Here is a 27,032-nt window from a genome sequence, read left to right on the forward strand (position 1 = left end):
TGTGCATGTTGCACTTTCCTAAAAAGAAGAAATGAGTCCCATATAAGTGTCGGGAATAAATGAAGACTTGTCGTCGTATTTTGTGCAGTTCTGATGTACTTTTACAGTGGTATCTTCACTTACCATTACTGTGGATTATAATTTTTTTTAGGGGGGTTATAATGCTCCGTGCTCCGTTTATTTATTTTTTCTAATGTGTTCCATGCCAAAATTTGACTTATGAATGAGCTTCACATACACCACAGCTAAAGTTCAATGACAAAAAATCACCAATGGCCTTTGAGGTTTTTATTGAACAATCAGTCTAACAAATATGAAATGAAAACTATCACAAGATGCATGAAAAAGAAGATAACAGAACTGTGTGATTGCTGATCCTGTTATCACTCACTACCTGGCCACACGGCACACAGATGTACTACAGTGGTTGTGTATGACTTTTGATTTTATTACATTTTATTTCTTTACCTTCTATCCATCCATTCGCAACAGAGTTCATCCTGTTCAGAGTCTCTGGAGGCTATCCCAGCTGACTTTGGGTGAAAAGCGGACGACTGTACACCCTGAACTGGTCACTGGTCAGATATGTTACAATATTTTCTTTATATAGATATAACAAAAATAACAAAATATATTAGCATTTGCGGCGGCACAGTGGAGCAGCTGTAAAGTGGTGGTCTCACAGTGCTGAGGACTGAGGTTCAAATCCAAGCCCTGCCTGAGTGCAACTGTTATCTGTCTCCATGTGCCCTGCAATTGGATGGCAACCAATTCAGGGTGTACACCGCCTCCTTCCAGATGATGAATGGGATTGGCTCCGGCACTCCTGTGACACTTGTGAGGAGAAGTGGCTCGGAAAAGGGATTGGTATTTGCACATGGAGTTGAGATGTTCATCTTTCTTGTCTTTATAAGACCCTCTGAGAGGCCCTTTGACCTTGTAAAAAAGGTAGATATTTTTGAAAACAAAAAATGGAAATATTTTTTGAAAGAAATCACAACTCTCTTTTGGAATTTTTTTTTTTAAAACGTTCTTCACGTCTACGTTGCAAAAGAGACTCTTTATGCCGCTACCGGAGTGACAGGATTTTCATTGCACTTGTCGAAGTAGTGACAATCCAGGCCACTTTTTGCAAGCTACACCTGCAAAGCGACAAATTCAATTAAGGAATCCTCTTCCCACTTTGAGTCGGTCTCCAGGGCACATCTTCCGAGCGACTCGCCTTAAAAGAAATTAGTAAATGCCACAAATAAAACGTGAAAACAACACCGCTTGATATTTATAACAGTAGTGATGATGCTAATAATAATAATATGACAAGTGTAGCAAAGGCGCCGCTCACCGTCAAGGCACAGGGGTCGCTTGTACTTTCAAGTGACGGCGTGACAACAAAGTCCACACAGGTAAGAGTTTGGCTTTTCCTCCAACTCCTCTCTGCATGTTTCACCCCCGTGCGTGGAGGTCCACGCTAAAGGCGACACAGGAGTGGGCACAGCTTCAAAAGGAGGGAGGGGAGCTGGGTTGTGGGACAACCACATCCAGACTCTTGGCCGAGGGGCGCCGCTCGCTCTACGCCTTCCGGCGGGACTTCCAGCGGCTGGACGGCTGCAGAGAAGACCGGAGCCGCGTGTCGGGGGATGTTGTCCTACCTCCCACCGAAAACGTACACGCTTGTATTCTAAACTCAACTTCCAAAGCTCGAAAGAGTCCAGACGCACACTTCACACAAGTTGAGACGCTTATCGTAACTTTATTTGCTTTGTTCGTTCTCGTGAACGAGGAGTTCCACTCACGGGGTTTTAAAAAAGAAGGGGGAAAGAATGGCCAACACAACGGCATGTATAGTCGGCATATATTTTTTTATTTAACAGAAAAGAAATGCAAAAATGTCAGTTTGGGGTGCGACAGTTTCGAGAAGAACTTAGTGAAACTCGCCATAAACAGGTAGTTGCCATCATACAGTATCGTTTACTGTAAATAGAGGAACTATACAGTCCACTTAACATTGAGAGCTTTAAACGGAATTTAAAATGAATACATATTTTTTACGTTTTTTTTTTTTTACCATGAAAAAATTTTTTGCTTTAGTTCTGCATAAAGTGTGAGCATTTTTTGCTGTTACCTTTTTTGTTGTAATTTTATCATTCACTTGTGGGTAAATGCATCATTCATTGCCAATTAGATTGCGTGTAAACACTTCTTAGAAACAGACTATTTTTCATCAATGTTTACGCACCAGAGCACACATTGTTTTTGAAATGGGTGATATGATTTTGCCCAAGTTCCTGCTCTCAGTGGCTGACAGGCAGGTTTAATGACTTCCACCTCCTGTAGTACAAACAATCTGTTTAAAAAACTGTTCTAACTCCTGCCTGTTTGCTTAGTTGTGATCGCTACAAAACACTACTGTGATGTGACATTTAATTTCACACACTTTTTTTTTTTTTTGTAAAAGGGTCACTGTCAGTTCTAACAGGGCATCTTGCCAGTGTTTGTTGTTATGCTCAAGGATGAAAGGATGAAGATGAGGACAGGAATAGATGACTGACACTTTAAACCCAGGACTCTCATATTCTCGCCGGATCTTCCTCCTTTGCTAATTATTGTGTTGTTTTCAGAGCAAATATGTCATATCCATGGCGACCAGGCAGGTTTATTGTCTCTTGTGCAATAGCTCACACAAGTAATTAATTGTCCTTCCCCCTCTCTCTCTTTCCCCTTCTGTCTTTGCTTAAACAGATCATTCATGGAAAGTCATCATCTTTATTAAAATGCCACAGCTAGTACAACACAAGGTAAACAATGAATGTTTTTCAATTTTACTATTTCAATGTCAGTTTTTTTGTACATTTGTTCTCTTTATAGTGTACAAAATTTGTGTACTTTGGCAATATTTCCCCATCAGGCAGCAGCTGTGCTGCATCCATCCCTTCATGCATACAGAGCAAGCACACACACACTTAAGACGGGCACCTTTAAAAGACACGCACAGGCAGGGAATCAGTTTGCATGGTGTGTGGATTGATCTAAGTTTTAGCCAGAATAAAAAGTCAATTGACTTTTGTGGAGACCTCTGTTTCATGAGGTCACCGACTGTAATGACCAGCAGCAGGTGACACTGTCCACCTGCATGAATTGCAGGCTGTGGATGAGGTGTATTTTTGTCCACCCCAAATAAGGGGCTGATGATAAATTGCTGAGTGCTCCATCAGTATGGAAAGTGAAGGCACATGTCTCATGTGCGTGGAGGTCTGTCTTGATCTGGACACCATCCAGCCTTCACTGTCTTGACTGGTGGCACAGGTTCTCATCTCTCCTTAGCATTGATATGACACAGCAATATCCATCTGTCAAACATAATGCCCCTTATTTCTCTTCCTGTTTATTGACCGCTCCCTGCCTCCCTACCTTCCCTCATCCTCCAGTGTCACTATCAGGGACAGGAGTTAAGTGACACATATTCTGATTTTTAACATCTTAACTGGCATGTGTGTGTTTACAACTCTTTGAGTGTGTGATGACAAGCAGCCCACCACACACTAGCGGTGGAATAGTTAACAAAACCACAGCTCATAACCCTGGGGCAGCTTTGGGTCATTTGGTAGAGCTGGTTGTCCAGTAACACAAGGGTCAATGGTTTGAATCCTGGCTTCGACTGATCGCTGTCAAAATGTCCTTCGGCAAGACACAGCCCTATATTTCAGCTGCCCATGGGTATATGAATGTGTGAGCATCTGTAACTTTGGGCACTGTGATGGTGTAATGAAAGCTTTCTCTCACTCTATATAAGTACAAGAAGCTTGTTATAGTTAGGTTTTATGCTAGAGTTGGGGCTAAGATGGTTTAGAATGGGTTTAGTTTAGGATGAGGGTGAGTTACAGTCAGGGGTAAACATACTAAGCCCACCACACTTTAATTACTGTATTTTCTGGACTATACGGCGCTCCGGATTACAAGTCGCACCAGCCATAAAATCCATAAAAAAGAAGAAAAAGACATGTATAAGTTGCACTGGAGTATAAGCTGAATTTTGGGGATGGTTGATTGAATGATTTTGGTTGTCACGGAAGCCCATACTTTGTCGAGCCATCCAATGACTTCCTGGAAAGTTGCATGGCGGATTCACCCGGAAGCTGTGATCTCCATCCGTCACCCACTGCTCCCACAGCAGGGGTCGGGAACCTACCTGGCTCTTTTGGTGGTTGCATAATGGCTTGCGGAGTTCTCATAATGACATACTGTACATGTGATTTCTGTCGTGCGGGCAACGCAAATGACGCAAAGGAGGATTGTCCTAGTGGAGTTGCCAGTTATATAGGATCAGGGGGTGTTCTGCCAGGAATGCTCCTGGGATTCCTAAAAATGTGTCACAGTAATAGTGATAGGAGAAAGAAGTAGTAAAGTACGTGAAGCTAGGCTAGCTGTTAGCTCATTTCGTAGCTACTTTGCATTTGCAAATGCTTCTCCTGATTTAGGAATCCCTTAAAATAGTCTAGTCTTCTGAGTAGATCATGAAAGGAAATACCGTTTTCAGACAGTTCAGCATAATCGCTCAAGATAATCTTTAAGAAACATCCTACTATCGAACTTTTACTGACTGATTGACTGACTGACTGACTGAAAGGTGAAAAGGCTCAACTTGGCCCTGACTGCCAGTGTGTGTTTACTGTGTCCCGCTTTTGGGTACAAATCCACAACTCAGACAGAAAAAAAATACACATTTCAAATTTCAGTTTAAACTGCATTTGTGTTTGTGTGTGTTGGTGATTTTTTTCCGTCTGCTTTAAAAGTGTGGAAAAAGTCTGTAGTTGTGCACAATGTCATTGGTTAATTGTTGTTCTGTGATACCACTACCATTCATATTTCCTTAAACCCTATCAGATGCCTCATGTCTCATAACTAGCCATCAGTGTCTGTCAAGGGGTGTGTAGAATTGAAACCCGTGTGTATTCTGCCTCTGTTTGACCTTGGCGCCTAGTCCTTTAATGTCAAATAATCATCGGTAATCCCAGGCACCACTTGACAGGCTTCCTGAGCCATTACTTTTTTTTCCCAGCTCATAACGTTTCTCAACTGCCCGTTTGTGTAGTGGTTTTGTATACAAATTCACACAGGCATCGTGTTTGGCGTTGAAGAAATATACTACCTTCACAATGTGTCATTATACCAGTATGGATACACACTTTTTTTTTTTTTTTAATCATTGTCAACCATTGTTTTTATTTTAGTACATAGGAAGTGTCCTTTTCGCATGGTTGATCAGCCAGTACAAAAATGCAATATAAGGGAGGTTCAAGGTGAATTGCATCCCGTGTGTTAACCCTCATCTGCGACTGAAAGAAATTCCTGAGCTAAATAAACAAATCACAGAGGCAAACAGCAATATGAGCATATAATAACTATTGATTATACTTGGCAGTTCACAGTTAAATAGTGCCTTTTTGTCCATATGTTGTGGACCTTTTCAAGATATTTGAGAATGAGGCAGGCATGAAGTTATTGGGAGGGGAGGATAAATAGAACAAGTGATGGAGAAAGACATGATATTTTGCTGAGTTGAAAAAGGGACATGCCGCGCCTTTCATAGCTCATTATCATTCCCAATAAGTCTTAAGGAAAGAAGGAGCATTGAGTGTAAATGCACAGTAATCCTTCCACTCTCCAAGGTTAGTAGGGACGTCAGCACAGACGCACCGTTCCCAGCTGGCCACTTTGGGACCAGAGGAGCACAGTTAAGGATATATGTTCAAGGAGAAAGTGAGGGCGTTTAGACACTGGGTTAGGGTTATGCCCTACCTTCTTTCTCAATGGCAATGCACCAGCTGGCATGTAGTCAGCGCTTTAAAACAGCCATTTTTGGACATATTAAGTATAAAGCGAACATGCGGGATTTAGAAGCCATATTAACGATCCAAATGGGGCACTTTTGTTTTAAGCAGAGTGTTGAACTTAAAGGAACTCCCTGCACTTTGGGTGTGGTCCAGCAACTAGCAATAAGATAAATTGAAAGAACGTCGCTTATTAAGTCGTTCAACAAATTGCCACTCACTTGCAGCAGTTCTTCAACCATGTTGCTTGAATGGAAATCCAATGCAGTCTTTATTTATACACTTTTAATCTCACAGTCCAACGTTCCCTGTTCCCTTCCCTGTTCACACTGTGTTTTCTGCACAGGGTTGGTAATATTCCAGTATCCATGTGCATTTATCAACTGAGAAGTGGGACATTAATCTCAATTCACAGTGAAAATAGTGGTGATTTGATGCTCTCACTAATTAGAACAGTGATTGTTTTTGATGTTACCGTCATACTTTGTTTTTAGTCTCATCTAATTTGAATAAAAAAAATCTCAGTTCTTCTTTGGTATTGTATGAATACTACATTTGATATTTCTTTTGTTAAATTAGTGTATTTAAAAATAAATATTCATTATTTTATTTTGTATTAGAGCCTCTTTCATTTACTCAAGAGTAGCTGTATGACTCCGAGGTGAAAATTTTCTGTGATCCCTTCATCATTTATAGACTCACAGGTAATTTTGTGATCTTGTGGGTGCAGAATTCTTGAGGTACAGAACTATTTTTTTCCAGGTACTATGATTAAGGATGGTTTCACATTGCGGCATTTACTAATTTAGGGCTTTATAGAAAAGCGTTGTCCTATTTTTACAAGAATGGTACAAAAGCCTTAAGAAAAAGAAATTGGAGCTGACATGGAAGCGTTTTAGTTGCCTTTTGTCTTGCACAGTGTGCTGCCACCGTTCTGGCTTTTTTTCATATAAGGAAGGATGATTTAGCCTTAGACAGATAACCTTTGCACATTTTAAATGTTATTTCTGCAGTTTTTCCTCACTCTCAGGTGTTACCATCTCTATTGCCTTAGTCACACTCATGGATTTGATCCATGTTTACAGTTCAACTTTACACTGATTTGACCATTGAGATCTGTATCGGCTGATCATGAGCATTTTATGCTGATCAGTTGATCGGCTTTATTGTCATAATTCGCTGATTTGATCAGTGATGTCATTGATCGGCTCTTCAAAAGTTATTTGCTTAGCGTCACCATCGTGCCCAGTATATTTGGATACAACAGCAAGTTTTTTTTTTTCTTTTTTTATTTAAGCATTTTCGCGTGTCTTTTGACCTTAGAACTCTAAATATCTGACAGCCAATTAAGTTATTTAAAAAACAAAACAAACAAAGCCATCTGAAAAACGACATGTAATGCACGGATCAGACTACAAGCCAAATTTCTTTCATGATTAGACTATGTCAAACTACTGCAATAAAATTCCGATACTACTGCATCCCGTATTTTACGATCATTGGGCTTTATCTTGTCAACTCAAATGCGTGTCATTACCGTGGTGTCATGGCCTGCCGGTCCCTGTCCTGGCTGTGCCAGTCTCCGACACGGCACGCACCGGCAGCAATCAGTGAGGCGCACAACTGATTGTGCCGAATTTATTACAGTATAAGAAAATGGGGTAAAACATTTGTTTGTGGTCACCGTTGCTCAGGAGAGAACTTTAATTCAAGTCTTGCTTGAGGTATGTTCACATACTTTTAATACGATATGGCTTGCAAGCACAAAACAAAATTTAGCCTGGCAAACTAGTGCTATAGAGCATTGGTTTGGTAAACCAGGGGTCGTGAGTTCATATCTCACTGGGGCCTCTACTCCCCAAGAGGGGTTTCGTCAGGAAGGGTATCCGGCGTAAAAAAAACTGTGCCAAACAAATATGAGCGTTCATCTGAGATGGCACGCTGTGGCAACTCCTAACGGGACAAGCCAAAAGAAACTTACTTGGCAAGCTAGTGCTAACGCGGTTCATTGTTTGTGTAAAGATGCTGCTGTTCCGTTGAATCATACTGTACAGTTTCAGTGTGGGTGAAGTAATTTAATTTCAATAATTTAGTTACAGTAAGTTAGCAGCCATTATTTCTGTCATGATGTAATGCTGGTTTCATCTGACTGATTAGAATACATTACCCGGGTAGAGCAGTGATTTCTAACCTTTATGGAGCAAAGGATCATACTTTGCAATTGAAAAATCTCACAGAACACCACCAAAAAAAAAAAAAGTCAATAAAAGTAGATACTTTAATTGCTGTTTGTACTTTCTGCCATCTAATAGAAGAGCATTCAATTGTTCTGTCTGTCACCATGCCTCACTGGTATAAATAGATGCACACAGATACAATATTTATTGTAAATAGATATTTTTGAGCAATTAAGTACAAATGTTTGTACAGTAAATGAACAGGTCATTTACTGAAAATAGACTCATTGGTCCATCTTATGATCAGGTCGGTGATGTTTTCTCTTAAACTCGCTGATGAGTGATCGTCCCCAAAAATCCTGATAGCGTAAAGCCTATTTACAGTGCTACGAAGGATGTCTTCATCAATATTTTCTTTATCAGTCTGCATTTTGGTTGCTGCTTACTTTAAATCCTCCCCTTCTAACTCCCCAAACAACCCGAGGGAGCCTTAGGCAAAGAGCTATCACCATGGTGATCTGAACACAGATTCCCTACACAACGGCCCAATGTGACGGGTGTGTATTGAGCTGAGATGGAACAAAATGTCACAGCAACAGGTTTTTTTTTTTTTTGGGTGTGTGTGCGCTTTTTGCTTTTGGCTGGACTTGCTGAGATCTGAGGTCTAACAGAGTGGGAGTTAAGGAAAATTATGATTATTATTTTTAATACTATTGCTGTTCCCCACTGCGAATTAAGCATCTTCACAAATACGCCCCTTGTCGTCGAGTGGCATTTACAGTGATATAGCAGAAAAGCTTTGCTTGAAGGGGAATTCCGGTGGTTTGCATTAACAATGTATCCAATAGGTCATGTAATATGTACTCTATCTTGACAATGTGATCTTAAATCCTCTCTCATTTAATAGTGTTTTTTTTATATACAGAGAAAGAAAGAATAAAAGAAAAAAAGGATAATTTTTTTTTACATTCATAAACAGTGGGATAACAATACCTTTATAAATGACAGAATAGGAGGGTTTCTCTCATCTCCAATGATCTAATCTAGTAGGTTTAATAGTTTTTTGAGAAGATTTTTATCGACAATTCCGAATTTTCAGGGGCACTGCCATTTTCACGAGTCACATGACCTACGTGGGCGGATGTGACGTGTTGCGTGCCATTCCAAAGGCTCGCTTACATGGGACGCCATTATGCCCAGCGCTGATTTCTCTGATTTATTATCCGAATATTCAACATTATTTACCGCCGAGTGGCGGAGCTGTGAGTTCGCTCCCCCGGGAGTGAGCTCCACCGGGTGGAATGACGCAGAGTCTGATGAGCTCGCTCCATGGCCGAGCGAGCTCCGTGGCTCGGCGGGGAGCGAGCTCACGGCTTCGCCGCTCGGCGGCATTACTTACAGCCAAGATTCAAATCTGTATGGAAGTATTCCTCTGTTTTCCCGATCAACCGATACTTGTGTTTCTTCATCAGATGAGGATAAATCTGAGAAATCAGCGCTGGGCATAATGGCGTCCCATGTAATCAAGCGTTTGGAACGGCACGTAACACATCACATCCGCACATGTAGGTCATTTGACTCGCGAAAATGGCAGCGCCCCTGAAAATTTGTAATTGTCGATAAAAATGTTCTCAAAACGCAACTAAATGAGAGAGGATTTAACATCACATTGTCAAGATAGAGTACATATTACACGACCTATTGGATACATTGTTAATGCAAACCGCCGGAATTCCCCTATAAGTATTTGAATCAATTTGTGATTTGAATAAGAATGATCAGGATCATAACTTCACAAATGGGAAACTGTTTACCAATAGAAAATAAATTCAAGCCCCTAATTACCCTGGTGCACATCTGAGATGATACGCTGTGGCGACCCCGAAAGGGACAAGCCGAAAGAAACACACACACACATGTTTCAAGAAGACCACTCAGTATTCTGCCTCTGCTCAATCATACAGAACTAAACAACGTCACGATATAAATCTCCCTCAGTATGTGAATTTGGGTAACAGGCCAAACCGATGAGTTAAAAAAACAATAAAGTGTGACGCTATTCTTCCTTCCACGCAAATGTAAATTCTTTTCTGTGACTTACTCTGTTTCATATATCCGTACAGTTTTAGAATAAAGGATTGGGACATGGACATAACGCATAACAAAACCCCAACCTGCTATAATGAATTTTAGTCCCTGTGTAAGGATGTGTTGCCAGTCAATTTTGTCCAGAATCATAGTTTATAACAAAGTATAAATGAAAAGAAACGTTTGCCTTGTTCCTGTGTAGACAAATTGTCATCTCAATTATTACTGGGTTTGTGTGAAAAGGACATTTGTATATTTTCTATTTGCATTTGTCTGATACAACACATTCAGCAAACATGGTGTAGATGCTGTGCAGAAAAGGCTACATTTTGCCTTGAAATCATATGATTTACTATGCTATCAAGTTGTAAGAATTAGAAGAAAGCATTCCCATAATTTTCAACCAAGATGATAATTTTTAATAAATTAGTATTTGTACTCAATACTTTTCCTTTATACCTCTACATACATTATATCTTAGGCATTCCCTAGGAATTGGCATTTACTAGCATGCTAAATAGGCTCCCATTGATCATATCAGAGCTGGGGTGATAAAATACTATGGACTCTCCAAGGTGGAATGCCCCAAAATCATACAATTTATAGTCCTGTATTTTTGAAACCACAAATGTGAAATTTACATTATGAAATAAACTCTATTTACAGGTTAAACTTTCTTCCCTGGCATACACTTTCCACCATTGCACAATCCTACTGCTTGTAAATCTTTGTGGGCACAGGCTCTTGTGGTACTCCACCAGGTAGCAGGTCATAGCAGATACTGCAAGACCACTAAAACCCCTGTCTACTGGGTCGTGATGATTGGACAGTATTGCCCTATGAGCTCTCACTTTATGCTGACATTGACCTTGCCTTGATCCAAACAGCATGCCGTTGGCCACCGATCCAAGATAGGAAAAGGGTTTTATAGATAATTTGGCATTGAAGAGATGTAGCAGGTTATGCCCTCAACCCTGAAGAGGATGTTTGCTGTTATCATAACAGGTACAGGGTTGCTCTCAGTCCCTAGGGTTGGAAAGGAAGTTTGACCTGAACCAAAGGCCACAAGGTGGACTTCAAACACACAACCATAACATCTGCCACAATGGCTGGACATCTTGCTCGCTGGGGGCAGGCGATGCTCCATGGCTTATGTGATCATGTTGGCCTTGTTAAAACCTTTGTGTCTAGAAGTAGTGGGTGTTTACTTAAAGTTTTTTTTTATGCATCATCTCGTTAATGTTCGTTACTGAACAATAGCTGCCAGTTCTGTTCATGCCAAGTCTGTAAAAGCAATAAACTCTTTCAGTGATATTTACTCCCTGTGTAGGTGCAAAGGTGTCATTCCCAAGAGTTTCTTTTATGTTTTGAGACCTCATTTGCTTCCTTAACTGCAATTGGCACAGTGGTAACATGTACCCCCTATTTGATCTCCGTTGTTGTATGGCATCCCACTTCAGAAATACTCTTGTCAAAAGAAGAAAATAAATTTTTCAGTGTTTATTACAATATAGCTTGCCAGAAGGGACTCCTTGCTGCTCTCCTATTGCAGCTCCAGCAATTAGAAAATTGATTACGAGAACTTGAACACACCTCCTTGGCTCTTATCTCGTCATTCTTGGACAATATTGTTGTGCCATGAGACAAAGTAAATCATAAAGGGAAACCCTTAGTGAATCTTAATAAATGGCTACGGGGCAGAGCAGCTGTCTCGTGCTGAATGTCTGAGCCAGTTTTCTAAACTATGATTAAAGAAAAGTTTTGGTTTATTTAAAGATGCCATGTCCTGTGGGTTTTCCCACCCTACTCCCCCAGAAGAGCACAGTGATTATTTCACCCCTCCATGCCAGGACTGCTCCCCTCTCTTAGGATCTATTAACTTGAAATCTTTTGGGTGATGACTCTTTGAAAGTAGCGGTCATTCTGGGATGTCATGTTGAAAATGCCACAAAGAGACCTAATGCTAATTAAAATACTTAACCCCCCCCATCCCAAAGCTGCATAGGGAAAGACTTGGTAGCAATTTGGCAGATAATCAAATTGCATTTTAAATAGTGTTTTAACACGACTGGGCTTTGCTCCCAGGAAGAAGTAGTGGCACAAATTAGCCTTGAATAAGATGCTTTGTGCTCAGAAGAACAGTACAAGAAAATTCACATCATAACATGCAGTGTTTGATTTATGTTTTCAATGACTTCAAATGATTTTATTTTAAAAGACTATTTGATTTGTTTTCATGCATGCAGGAATACTGTTTTCCTTTTAATTACGAATTCCCCATTGCAAAGTGGCATTTTCTTTACAATGTGTCCTTCCAATCTCACCAGTTGAAGCAAAAAGGCTAATGAGACATGATTTGTTAACAGTTGTAGTACCTCAGAAACATTTTACTTTTAATTTCATATTTTTGGTCTGACCGAAATGGCAAATGGGGTGGAAAATGTTGTCAACAGTTATGTTTGTCTAGGAAAAAAATCTCTGCTTAGAAGCTATCCCCCCATATTTGATTTACATCGTTAAGTTCTTTTCAGCCAGTCAAATTGTTTATTCACCCACAATTCCAGTGCATGTTAGTGACATCCTGTTAGCAGAAAAAAGAAAACGGACAGCCCAAAAAAAAAAAATGGGGAAACAGACCTTTGTTGTTTCTCCCAGAATAAGCAAAAAGTCTAGTTCTAATTAAATGAGAGGAGTGAAATAAAATTAAACTCCCCATGAATTTTAAATCTCACTTTTAATCTGCCTTGTAAATCTGGACCATCTTTCATATTAAATTTTGGACATATTAATGCAGCCACCAGTACATCAAGTATTTCACATGTACATTCGTAGCATAAAAGGTGATTCCAGAACAAAAGCGTTAGCCTATCTTTCATAGGCTTATGTCCGGGTAATGCTTTTTCCTCTTATGTTATGTGTGTTATTTGTGGCATACGCTTCCAGAAAAGCCCACTTTCATCAGCATTAAATACTAATACTAAACCCGGTGCTTTCAGACAGTCACTGAATTCTTGCACATACTTTTCAGCCCCCCTTTTGTTTGAACTAGCTGCCTCCATGTGCCTTGCCACTCAATGAACATCAGTTCTGTTTTTAAACTTTTCAAACTACCCTCTGGTGGCTTTGAAACTAAAGGCACTAGTATCACCTTCAGGACTGGGAGGCATTTCCGTTTGGAGATCGCTGTACATTTTTAAGGCTTTCTCACAAATGATAGCCTCACTCATACTGTCCCCCGCTAACTCTTTCCTTGATAAATATCAAAAGTATCTTCTCACTTTCTTTCATTATCTGTGGCCTTTGTTTTGTGATGGTAGTCAGTCCTTTCGCAGCACTAGCTGCCTTTATCACATCTTTATGCTTGAGGATAGTTGAAATACTTGACTTAGTCATACCATACTGGTTAAGAAGATCCATAACACACGCCCCATTTTCGTACTTGCCCATAATGTCCTTCCTTAAATTCACGGTGGTTCGCAAAACTTTCCTTCTTCCTTTGCTGCTGGAAGCACCACTGTCTGTCTTTGGCCTGGATAAGAAATTACTGTGAAAATATCGAAAAAAGCTTGAAACGCACTCGTGAATGTGCACTCACACGATGACTGCCCGGCTGATTTGAAGTGGGCAGTGGGTCATCTTGGCACCGCCCTGTGTGCGTTCGGCAGAGCTCCGTTTGACTTGGCTACCCGTCCAACATGCATTTTGCTTTGCTCATGGATTCGGACACCAAGAATTGGGTCAAAAACTGAAGCATTTTTTTAATGCAGATTTTTTTCAGTCAAGGTCCGATTTGTACAACCACCGAGACGTTCGGGCTCCGAGGTTCCACTGTATTATTGTTTGTTGGGCAACATCTGAAGTTGCACATAGTTATTTTTGTGTATTTGATGTCTGTGCTCTAAGGAAGAGAATAAAAAAAAAATCTAAAGCTACTCACTAGTTATTTTGACGTAGTTTTTCACTCAGTGCTTATCCTTATTCAAATAAATATTTGAAAGACTAATTTGTACTTACCGGTTTTGTCAATATACATTTGTAATTTTTTGGCAGCTATATACACCTTTGACTTGCTGTTAAATCCACAGTCCAAAGTCTTGATCTGCACACTACAGTTTATGCAAAAGTAGATTGAGCACGCTTGTATACAACCATATCTATAATGAAGTTGCTTGATATATATATATATAATTTATAAACCCTGAGGAAGTTCCAGTCATTTTTTGTTGCTTTCAGGGGAAAGTATCTGAAATATGAAAAATGTGGCTTTGAAACAGCTTTGTTCCAGGTTTTGTGGCATTTATATAAAATTAGCCCGACAATTGTTTAACTTAAAGGTCAAGTGTCATCCCTATAAACATTCTAAAATAGATATTGTCATGAAAAATACAAATAACATTATTCACTTCAATGTCTATACGAAAACATAAATATGAACAGAGTGTCATCCATCCGTAAAGTTACGGAAGTCTCATTCGACATCCAAGTGGTTGACTTATTGCCTGCAACGTCATCAGCAGATGTTAAATAGGGATATTTGCCATTGAAAACACTTAGTGCCAGATGCTATGGGACAGAGAAGCTCTTTTTGAAGAAGAAAGCATCTCACAATCGAGTAAAGGGACTGGGTTAATATTACCCTATCATTTCGAGCCATATTTAGATGATATAGGGATCACTTCTAACTAATAACAGATTCCCAGATGGTATGCCAGTATGTAGCGTACTCAGCCGCGAGCGACGACAACGTAACGGCCCGGGTGCGACGAGCCACTGCGGCCTAGCCGCTATAAGCCAATCACGGCTTTGGCCAGGGTGGCTCATCGCGGTGCCAAGCCGGGCCGCTTTGCGGCGTTGTCGTCGCAAAGCGGCTGAGTGCATCATTGTCGGCGGCATTGTTCATTATCGACAGCGTTGGTGGCGTTGTACCCGAGGCCATCGACACATTTAGCACCCATGAATTGCGTACATGGATCTTTTGTTACGTTCTGAGTTGATTATGTCCCCATTCCCCACTATTGTTTTTTTTTTAGTACCTCTATACACACCTACCTGTCATTTGGAACCCACGAAGGTTTCGTCTTTTGCACCTGAGAAATCAATTTTTCATGATAAACCGGGTCTTTTTGAAACATATGAAGAGTAAATCCATCCTCCGGAGTGGTTGAACAATATCCAGCAATACAACGAGCCAGCGTTTTGGCTAACATGAAGGAACAAAGCGCTACCTTCCAGCAGGTAAAACTAGTATAAACACACGAGACAGCCTGAGTGCGCTCCTGCTATTAACGTCACTTCCTGCTTCTTCTCCAAAACAAATCCCTTGAGAGGATTTTCATAGGGTGAGGTACAAAAAATGATGGGTGCATTCCGGCTGCCTTTTTTTTTTTTTTAAATTAGTAACATACTAAAAATCATGCATTTCATGTCAGTGGGGCTTTAATATGGCAAATCAATCACATTTGATAAAAACATGCAGGTAACTGTGCAAATTGTGAGCAAAATAAGTATAAACCTTATCAAACCACAAAAAAATAACATTGGAGTGCTTCTCCTTGTATTTTTGTTTGGGAAATTCTAATTGGTAGAGACATTCCCTTGTCAAAATGGTTTCTATTGAGTCTTTCCCAAATTGATTTGCCAAAGAAAGTCCTGCTAGATGTCCATTCATCCATTTTCTTAGCTGCTTATCCTCATGAGGGTCACGGGGAGTCCTGGAGCCTATCTCAGCTGTCATCTGGCAAGAGACAGGGTACACCCTGGACTGGTTGCCAGCCTAGCTGTATTAGAACTAGCTTGTGGGGTATCCAAAGTCCATATGGTTATTTCCAATGTGATGTCTTTACAAACAGTAAGTTTAATAGTTTTTACAACTTTTCTGGCACTTTTATGATGATTGCTGGAAAGTTAATGTCACTTGTGTGATTTAATTCAGGTGGCCAGGTGACTGGGATGCATGGCTGGAGAACACAAGTATGGAAAAAACACTTATATACTTCAGTCTTTCCTCAGAATGATATTGCTGCCTCAGTTTGATGTATAGTAAATGCTCATGATTTGGAAATTAATATACATCTTTTGTCAGCTCTAGCAAAAGAGTACTAGTTATAGAGTACTAGTTTGGTGGGGAAAAAAATATGTCTGTATCCTCAGGTCCCTCTCCTTTCACAACAAATGTGATGGGATTAAAAGTATTTTTTATTTATAGATATTTCAGCCTAAAAGACAATAGAGGACTTCTGTTTTTACACTACTACAGTCTTTATCTTTTTAATAAAAATCCTGACTTGGTAAAAGTTTAATTAAAGCGGGACTTCAAGTAAGTGAAATGAGCAAGGGAGTGCAGTCTTTAAGGGACTGCTTATTTTACCATCTGGGCTATCCTCCAAAAAAATGGTCAATTAGCGTGTTAAGCTGCAGAGACAAAAACTTCATTAGTTCTAGCAAAAAGAATAATAGGTTATAAAGGTTTAGCTTTAGTAGCAGGGCGAATGTACTTGTGTATTTTGTCTTATGCAATTATAAGTTTCAAGGAATTATTACACTTAGGTGTTTGACTGTGGAAGTAGTTTTCTTTTTGTAGTTTCTAAGTGTCTAAGGAGATCAGTTTATTGCCTGACATGTACAACTGTTCTAAGAGAAAGCATCAAAGTAGGAGCAAAAACCGGAGAAATGAACATTTCCATCCCTTGGTTTGGTTGGTAGATTTTTTTGGTACTTTTATCTGTCGTAATTTTTGTTTCAATAGAAATAAAACATTGATGTCATAGGAAGGGCGGCATGGTGGAGCAGTTGTAAAACGTTGCCCTCACAGTTCTGAGGACCTGGGTTCTGTACACTGGTTCTGGCAAGTGTGGAGTTTGCATGTTCTCCCTGTGCCTTCATGGGTTTTCTCTGGGCACTCCGGTTTCCTCCCACATCCCAAAAACATGGCTCAATTGGACACTCTAAATTGCTCCTAGGTGTGATTGTGAGTGATACTGTTGTCTGTCTCTATGTGCCTTGCGATTGGATAATTGTCTACAGGTATATTTCCTCTGCAGGCGACCGGTTCAGGGTGTACCCTACTTCTAGATAGCCGTCTATGACCCTAGTGAGGATAGGCGGTATGGAAAATGGATGGATGAATGAATACAGGGCAGCACGGTGGTCAGCTGATCAAAGCGTTGGCCTCACAGATCTGAGGACTCTGGTTCAATCCTGGCCCCTCCTGTGTGGAGTTTGCATATTCTCCCTGTGCCTGCGTAGGTTTTCTCTGGGCACTGCGGTTTCCTCCCACATCCCAAAAACATACATCAATTGGACACTGTAAATTGCCCCTAGTTTTGATTGTGAGTGTGCCTGTTTGTCTATGTGCCCTGCGATTGTCTGGCAGCTAGTTCAGTCTGTAACCTGCCTCTGGCCCGTTGATAGCTGGGTTAGGCTTCAGCACCCCCGTGACCCTTGTGAGAATAAGTGGCTAAAAAAAATGGATGGATGGATGTCATAGGAAGACTAGAAATCTCATTTCTTCCTTCAGATCTTACTGCAAATAGAGATCTTTTGCATTATGCTCTGAATGCTAGTAAATGATTGGTTTCAGTAGATCTGCCAATAAATTAATTATTTCCACTTCATGGTTAAGTATATGCTACTCTTCCAAATCGAGTGCTGGTACTTGGTTATTACACTTTAATAGCGTGGTTGCCAAACTAACGATATATTACTCTGTGTGCTGGCTCAGATCAGAGAAGATGAATTGGCTATTAATTAGAGTTGCACTGAGAGGGCACTGGGGAGAGACTCCTCATAGCCTCGCAATCAACGCCAACATGAGCTCTCGTGACTGGGACAGTTGGGCAACCCCGGGTCACAAAGTTGATCAGAATTTGGTTGAAGGGACGCATTTACTAGTAATCATCCAGACTTGGTCTAACCATTGTTTCAAGCTTTAATGACCAAACTGCGATCTGTAGAGAGGCGTTTCAGACTATTTGGCACCAAAGATGTGGTGGAAAATATTATTGTTTGGCTCACTATTGTTGCACAGCCTTTAAATTCGTCCTCTTATAACAATTAATTAAGCTTTCTTATATGAGATGTTCCATCTTGAGCTCATTCACAGAGGATAAATAAGTCAAAACTGAAGGATATATGTCTTTTTATTGGCTCACTAGAGCCCGGACGCATCTATATTGGGGGCTGAAGCTGTCTCTGCGGTGCGACTTTGTGGAGGACTCTCTGCCATCAGTCAATTTGAATGCCTCTTTTATGGCTCATTTTGTTAAAAAACACTTTTTTTTAATGCAAGGTATCAGGAGTTATGGGCTGTCTATGCAAATGAAGGCGTTTTGACAGTTTGTTATTCATGCCATCACATTTTTAAACGCTCAAAAGCAATAAATTTCACATGACATGCTGCACTGAAATTGCCACTGAATATTATTAGTTATTTTAACAAGTTCCTTGTAAATAAGTGTTAAATGTTTGGACGATGGGCAGGAAGAAACATAGCTTTGCATCAACTTATTAAACACTATAAAACTAGCAGTGATTTATCATGGATGTTGTGTTATCCATCTTTTGTGTATTTTGTAAGCTTGCTTTGTCTTGATATGCCCATTAAATATGGAAGTGCAGTTAAAAGTATGGGGTTTCACCTGTCATGAAATTGTTTGCTCCAGACTTATTTTTGTACCCATGATCTTTGCAAAGCTGGAGTAAATGATAGCATGGAGTATGGCACCAACATACTGCATGTCATTTAGTTTTTCTACCTCAAATGCTAATTTATAGTTTTTAGAAATCAAATGGTCTCCGTTCAAGTATCTTGGGGTCTTGTTCACGAGTGAGGGAAGAATGGAGCGGGAGATTGACAGGCGGATCGGTGTAGCATCTGCAGTGATGTGAACTTTGTATTGGTCCGTTGGGGTTAAGAGGGAGTTAAGTGAAAAGGCGAAGCTCTCAATTTACCAGTCGATCTACGTTCCAACCCTCACCTATTGGCACGAGCTGTCGGTCGTTACTGAAAGAACAAATTGTGGATACAAGTGGCCGAAATGAGTTTCATCTCTAGGGTGTTCGGGCTCTCCTTGAGAGATAGGGTGAGAAGCTCGTTCATTCGGGAGGGGCTCAGTGTCGAGCCGCCGCTTCTCCGCATTAAGAGGAGCCAGATGAGGTGGCTGGGGCATCTGATCTGGATGCCTCCCAGACGCCACCCTGGTGAGGTGTTCCTGGCACGTCCCACCGGAAAGAGACCCCGGTGACGCATCTGGACACACAGGAGACTATTGCTCTCGGCTGGCCCATGAATGCCTCAGGATTCCTCCGGTGGAGCTGGATGAAGTGGCTGGGGAAAGGGAAGTCTGGGTATCACTGCTAAAGCTCCTGCCTCACCGACCCCACCCGGAAAAGTGGTAGAAGATGGATGGATGAATTTTTGTCTGTAATGTAACCCAAATTATCTCAAAGGACTCAAAGTTGGTAAAATAAATAGTACGTTTTATAAGGCAATGTAGTTTGATGAATGGTTGTAGATGCAATGTTAGCTGGGAGCCTTTAGAAATTATCGTACAGTTAGGGCAGAATATTGTCTAGACGATTGTGTGACATTTTAAATGACACATTCAATACGTCTCTAAACACAAAAAATAACCCGCACAGATGCTGCATTTTCATATTCACAATTTCACAATGGTCACCACATGTCACTGTTCGGGATACTTTGATTGTTAGAGGACCTGGGTAGATTACCATAATTTCTTGTGTATAGTACACATTTTATTCAATGGTGGGCATTATACATAGTTATAGGGGATAATGGAAAAAAAAACAAACAACTTTGTATTTTATAAAAGTACGCCGCCATCTATGGATTGTGAAAAGCTCTACACTTTTATTCCAATATGCCACCATCACCTAGAGGTTATCAAAAAGCTGTTGACTTTCATTCTAATTTACCACCTCCACCTAGAAAAATGTGCAGGCTACACTTTTATTCTAATATGACAGGGGTATGTACATATAAGTGTAGAATATATACAGTTGTACTCAAAAGTTTACATACCCTGGCAGAATATTTGAAATGTTTTTGTTTAATGATTAATGATCAACAACTGTCATTAATTTTCTCAATGATTGTTTGTTTCAAAATAAAGCTTTTCTGAAATGCTTGGCAGTTTAATTTGAATGCCATTAAAATAAAATGTTTGTATGACCCTTCATACTTTCTCTAGAGAATTGTACCCATTTTACAAATTGTCTGGGTAATCAAACTTATGAGAATGATTGTGTCTTTTCTCATATACTAAATAAATGTAGGCTAGTGAATGTAAAAATGAGATCAATTACATAAAAAACCATTACGTTCAAACAGAGTGGTGCCTTGGTGATTGAGCACAATCCGTTCCAGAAGGCTGGTTGAAAACCAAAATGTTCAAAAACTGAAGCACATTTTCCCATTACAATGAATGGAAAATGAAATAATGCGTTCCGAGCCTAAAAAATATATTTTTAGGTGATTTTTAAAATCTTTTCCTGATAATAAACTGCATAGTAGAAATACATGTAAAGTTTAAATACTTTATAGAATTAAATCATTTAGGAAATATATTTAATTTTTGCTTAAAATGTATGCTTTTGCCAAGTCGAGTATGCTAGGCTGGGAGTGCATTGCCGTATCTGTAGCAGCCAGCCTTGTAAACCTTTTGTTATTAACAAATTGTTATTAGCAATAATGAGGGGGGTAAAAAACAAATTGTTTTTATTTGCACAGAAAGTACGTATCTAGCGTAGCGTTAATGGAACAAAAGAAAAAAGCAATGCAAAACAGTTTTAGATGTCTTCGGTGAGGGTGACTTGCCCCTTTTTCACAAAGAACAAATCTGTTTTTTTCTGCCCTCTTTTAAGAACTTTTCTGAAGTAGCTTATGACATCATTAAAATTTGGCAGTGCTCTGCAATATTCAGCTTTATGCAGGTGATGAAGTTGCAGGTGATGAAGTTCTACAAAATTATGGATGTCGTTCCATTTAGTGCAGATAGCTTTAATATCGGCACTTGAAACATCCTTCCTGCCTTCAGCCTCATCAGACGACATTTCCTCCCTTCCTCGCCAATACTATCCACAGCTAACTGCTGTTCGTTCACCAAAATAAGATGCAAATTTTCGACTTCCTCCAAGATCTGTGGCCTCTGCTTGGTCAACATGGTTGCTCCTTTAGCAACACCACTTCCTTTGAGGGCATCCTTGTGTTTCTGAATAGTGCCGATCGCCGTTTTCACCATGCCATACTTCTTCGATAGCTCAGAAACGCGCAGACCAGATTTGTGCTTGGCTATCAAATCGTTCTTGAAGTCGACAGTTTTACGCACCACTTTCCTTTTTTCAGCACCAGCAGTTCCACTTGCCTTCTTTGGACCCATGATCGGGGGTTAATGTTGCTCAATTTGAAGAAAAAAAGTCACTATAGTACTGGGAAACGTCCACGAGCAGAGGAGTGTGTCAGTCAACTGGTTGCGGGCACGGTCGCTGGTCGGGGTGTTCGAATACCAATTTTCGTTTGAAAGCCAAAGCAAAAAAATCTCGAAATTTTCGTTCGAAAACCGATTTGTACGAAAACCAAGACGTTCGAATACTGAGGTACCATTGTCCAATGCTTAAGTACAGAATAATTATTTAATAAAGCAAACAAAAACAGATAATACTTTGTTTCGATCATATTGGTAGAAGCAAAACATACATTGTTAAAATGCATTATGTAAGAAGAAATGTTTTCTAGAATTTTGAGGTCACCTTTGGGAGTGCCTATTATACATGGGTGCGCATTATGCATGAGAAATTATGGTACATCTTGCCCTTGATACTGAAGTCACATTGGCAGATTGCCATCAAAATGTTTTATTTTTATCCACATATAAAGGAGGCATGATTCCAATCTAAGAACACCTGATTTCATGTGTATATTTTACGCTTTACACTGCCATGAATTGAACCACTTGGGATGATAAATTTGAATTGTGTCCTTAATGTACTTTATTAATTCATTGCACTTTAATTAAGATTAGGTCAAACTTCATGTTCTTTCTTATTAACCCTAAGAAGAGAAATAATGTCCGCTAACTTCCTCAAAGTGAGTGAGGAAAAGCGATTAGTCATGGCTACAACAATTCTTCGTTAATCCTTCTTATTGTCTTGCATGCTATTGAGGAAAAAACTACCAGATATATTTCTCTCTCTACACACACACACACACACACGAACACACACACACACACACACCACACACACACACACATATATATATATATATATATATACACACACAGTGAAGAAAATAAGTATTTGAATTGTGGGTGCATGTCCACTGTGAGAAAGATAATCTAAAAAGAAAACTCCAGAAATCATAATATATGATTTTTTGAATGATTTATTTGTGCAACACATTTGCAAATAAGTATTTGAACACCTGAGAAAAACAATGTTGATATTTGGTAGAGTAGCTTTTGTTTGCAATTACAGAGGTCAAACGTTTCCTGTAGTTGTTCACTGGGTTTGCAAACACTTCTTCTGGCTCACTCCTCCAGACAGATCTTCTCTAGATCAGACAGGTTTCTGGGCTGTCACTGAGAAACACAGAGTTTCAGCTCCCTCCAAAGATTTTCGATTGGGTTTAGGTCTGGAGACTGGCTAGGCCACACCAGAACCTTGATATGCTTCTCACAGAGCTGCTCCTTGGTTTTCCTGGCTGTGTGCTTCGGGTCATTGTCACGTTGAAAGACCCAGCCATGACCCATCTTCAATGCTCTCACTGAGGGAAAGAGGTTGTTCCACAAAATCTCACAATACATGGGTGCGGTCATCCTCTCAATAATACAGTGGAGTTGTCCTGTCCCATGTGCAAAAAAACATCCCCAAAGCATGATGCTACCACCCCCATGCTTCACAGTAGGGATGGTGTTGTTGGAATTACCCATCATTCGTCTTCCTCCAAAGACTGTTAGTGGAATTATGACCATAAAGTTCAATTTTGGTCTCATCTGACCACAAAACTTTCTCCCATGACTCCTCTGTATCAACCAAATGGTCATTGGCAAACTTGAGATGGGCCTTGACATGTGCTGGTTTCAGCAGGGGAACCTTCCGTGCCATGAATGATTTCAAACCATGATGCCTTAGTGTATTACCAACAGTCACCTTGGAAACGGTGGTCACAGCTTTTTTCAGGTCATTGACCAATTCCTGTCGTGTAGTCCTGGACTGATTCCTCACCTTTCTAAGGATCATTGATATACACACACATACACACACAAAGGTATATTGTAAAGTGCCACTGTCATGAAATACATGATTTTTAATGTTATTAACATGCTGTTGTTAACATGATTTTGACGTAAACAGCTTTTTGAAACTCCCGCCATGAAAATCCTCTCGAGGGATTTGTTTTTGAAAAGAAGCAGGATTTGACGTACATGGTAGGACCGCTCTTAAGTGGACTCATTTGTTTCTATTAGTTTTACCTCCGGGAAGGTACCTTGTGGTTCCTTCGTGTTAGCCAAAATGCCGGCTCGTTGCATTGCTGGACATTGCTTGAACACTTGGGAGAATGGATTTACCCTTCATAAGTTTTTTAAGAGACCCGATTTGTCGTGAAAAATGGATTCCACGGGTGAAATGGACGAGAGCTTTGTGGGTTCGAAATGACAGATAGGTGTGTATACAGCTACTAAAAAAAAATAATAGTTTGCGCCGGACCACGTAATCAGTCTCTCATAACGTAACAAAAGATCCGCGTACGTATGACAGGTGTGCTAAATGTGTCAACGTGCACGTCGGACAGGTGTGTCGTCTCGCACAGCCTTCGGGCTCGTGGACGGCGGCGGCTCTGAAAAACGTTGCCAACAATGCCGCACTCAGCTGCGTGCGACGACAACGCGGTAGGGATGGTGTTCTTGGGATGGAACTCATCATTCGTCTTCCTCCAAACACGGTTAGTGGAATTATGACCAGAAAGTTCCATTTTAGTCTCATCTGACCACAAAACGTTCTCCCATGACTCCTCTGTATCATCCAAATGGTCAGTGGCAAACTTAAGACAGGCCTTGAAATCTGTTGGTTTAAGCAGGGGAACCTTCCATGCCATGCACGATTTCAAACCATGATGTGTTAGTGTATTACTCACTGTCACCTTAGAAACGGTGGTCCCAACTCTTTTCAGGTCATTGACCAAGTCCTGTCGTGTAGTCCTAGGCTCATTCTTCACCTTTCTAAGGATAATTGAGACCCCATAAGGCGATATCTTGCATGCGGCTCCACTCCAATTGAGATTCATGTTTAGCTTCTTCCATTTTCTAATGATTTCTCCAACAGTGGACCTTTTTTCACCAAGCTGCTTGGCAATTTCTCTGTAGCCCTTTCCAGCCTTGTGGAGTTGTACAATTTTGTCTCTGGTGTCTTTGGACAGCTCTTTGGTCTTGGCCACGTTACAAGTTTGAGTCTTACTGATCGTATGGGGTGTACAGGTGTCTTAATGCAGGTAACAACCTCACACAGGTGCATCTGATTCAGGATACTACATGGAGTGCAGGTAGACTTTTAAAAGCAGATTAACTTGTCTTTGACGTTCTGATAGATTGGTGTTCGAATACTTATTTGCAACTGTATCACACAGATAAATCGTTAAAATATCACACATTTGTAATTTTCAGGATTTTTCTTTTTAGATTACCTCTCTCGCAGGGGACATGCACCTACGATGAAAATTTCAGAACCCTCCATGATTTCTAAGTGGGAGAACTTGCTCTATAGCAGTGTGTTCAAATACTTATTTTCTTCACTGTATATATAGTTACAGGTGTTGTCCACCATTCATGCCTCGCAGTTCGTGAAGCTGGTCAGAACATGTGCTTTTGACATCACTTCCGGACATGCTCAGTACTGTTAACTTGCATTTCCTGTTTCTGGGTGAAGACTGATTATTCAGGAGCAGGCTTGTTTAGTTCACAAAGTTTATGAAATAAACACCTAAATTCATGTCAAGATTACACAAAATAAGCCACGTTTATTATTATGTATTTTTTTCTACTCGTGACAACTTTTACGTGCGGGACTTTTCGTGCTCGACTGTGCATATTTGAGAGTGCAAATTTGGTCGCGCTCGTCAAATGTGAGTGACAAACTAAACCAAGCCAACTATGAACTATAAATTCAAAAGTTCGCTTGCAGCTTTGTTTCATTTTTTTTCAACACACAATGATATCCCCGTATGTTTTTCTTGGTATAAAACTGAATTATTGCTTGCAGAATATCTTTAGCAATGTGTGTTGAAAGCTAAATGATTCTCCCAAACAGTTTTAAGGTTAATGTTATGCTACCTCCGATATTTAAAATACAGAATTAGCTTTTTGTGCTTTGTATTGTCTGTGCTTTCATCCTCGATCGAGCTGTGCCAACGTGGGATTTTAACATTAAACACCATCTCATCCTGTACTTTCTACTTTAGCTTCATACCAGACCTTTTACTCAAAAAAGAGAAAATCTCGTCCAGTTTCACCACCTTTTCTCCTATTATTCACATACCCCGACATTCATTAAAGCAACAGCACCCCTTTTGTTTTTTACTTTTACCATTATTATCAAGAGTAAACACAAGCAGCATGCTCTACGTAGCACAGACTGTGTGGGTGGACGCTGTTTGTAATTATGAGTGTACCTCTTTAAGAGCCAAAGGGGAGCGGAGTCAGGTAAACGAGCAGGAGACCAGTGCTTCCATCTTATATTAAAAAAAAAAAAAAAAAAAAAAAAGAGTCAGTCTGTGGTTCACTGCGCTAGATTGGTTTTGATCTGTGCTGAGAATGTCTACGTAGTTCAACTCGTAACAAATTTTACGCGCATGATTTTTTTCCGGGTGGAGTTTGCATGTTCTCCCCATGCCTGGGTGGGTTTTCTCCAGGCCGTCCGGTTTCCTCCCACATCCCAAAAACATGCATCAATTGGACACTCTAAATTGCCCCTAAGTGTGATTGTGAGTGCGACTGTTATCTGTTTCCATGTGCCCTGTGACTGGCTGGCAACCAGTTTGAGGTCTCCCCTGCCTCCTGCCTGCTGACAGCTGGGATAGGCTTCAGCACTCCAGTGACCCATGTGTGGATAAGCTGCCAAGAAAATGGATGGATATTTTGTTATATATTCACACTTAATTGAACACATGATCGTTTTAGTTGTTAGCCATTATGATGGTGCATAAAGACAATCATAGAAACTTTGTCATTGTCCAAATACTGATGGAGCTAAATATCAGAACATTTGGAAGGACAATTTTGTTGACCAGTGAAGGTATTTATTATAAAAATGACAATATAAACACGTTTTCACAAGTTCTTGAGCTTGACAATACACAGAAAAACAAAGTACCATAATTTCTTGAGAATAATGCGTCCTAATGTATGATGCGCACCCCAAAGTTGACCTAAAAAATCTGGAAAACCCTTCTACCAATGTACAATGCACACCACCAATTTGCCGCTACCAATATGCTCAGAATATCAGGAATGATCTGTATTTATATTTTGTAAGGTTTGTACTGTTGTATTGTTTTTGAAAAAACTGTCCGTACAACAATCACTAAAAATAGTCATTGTGCTGATGTGGTAATATCATCTTGGGACAGGCCACAGGACAAGCTTGCCTGTAATTGTCGGAACAGAATTCCTCAACCAACTAAAATAATTGCTCAATGATGGCACAACATTTTAATACTGTTGATAACACATATTACAGTCATAAAAATCTAAACAATTTATTAAACCTGCATTAAATATTTGTGCATAAAACGTTTGTGCATAGAGCAGTTTATCCACTACATTACACATCCTTGGCCAAGCCTTCAAAAGAAGCGTCTGACTCATTTCCAATTCGAAAAAGATTCATAGCAGCTACCTTTGATTGGAACTCATCATTGATGACT

General features: G+C 40.1%; 1 protein-coding gene across 12 annotated transcripts in view; it reads left to right on the plus strand.

Annotated features, from left to right (window-relative positions):
• Positions 1-280: 280 nt before the first annotated feature.
• Positions 281-27,032, plus strand: part of casz1 (castor zinc finger 1) — a 232,224-nt gene continuing 205,472 nt past the window's right edge. For 8 of the 12 annotated variants that reach the window (XM_061834060.1, XM_061834133.1, XM_061834069.1 and 5 more), the window contains exons 1-2: positions 1,215-1,403; positions 2,740-2,795. The gene's annotated coding sequence lies outside the window, so the exon portion shown is untranslated. Of the gene's footprint in view, positions 949-1,214; positions 1,404-1,538; positions 1,664-2,739; positions 2,796-27,032 lie in introns of those variants that run through there. The other 4 variants (XM_061834104.1, XM_061834095.1, XM_061834084.1 and 1 more) reach the window with 2 other exon arrangements.

The sequence above is a fragment of the Syngnathoides biaculeatus genome, chromosome 2, assembly GCF_019802595.1.
Source record: "Syngnathoides biaculeatus isolate LvHL_M chromosome 2, ASM1980259v1, whole genome shotgun sequence".
NCBI classification, from domain to species: Eukaryota; Metazoa; Chordata; class Actinopteri; order Syngnathiformes; family Syngnathidae; genus Syngnathoides; species Syngnathoides biaculeatus.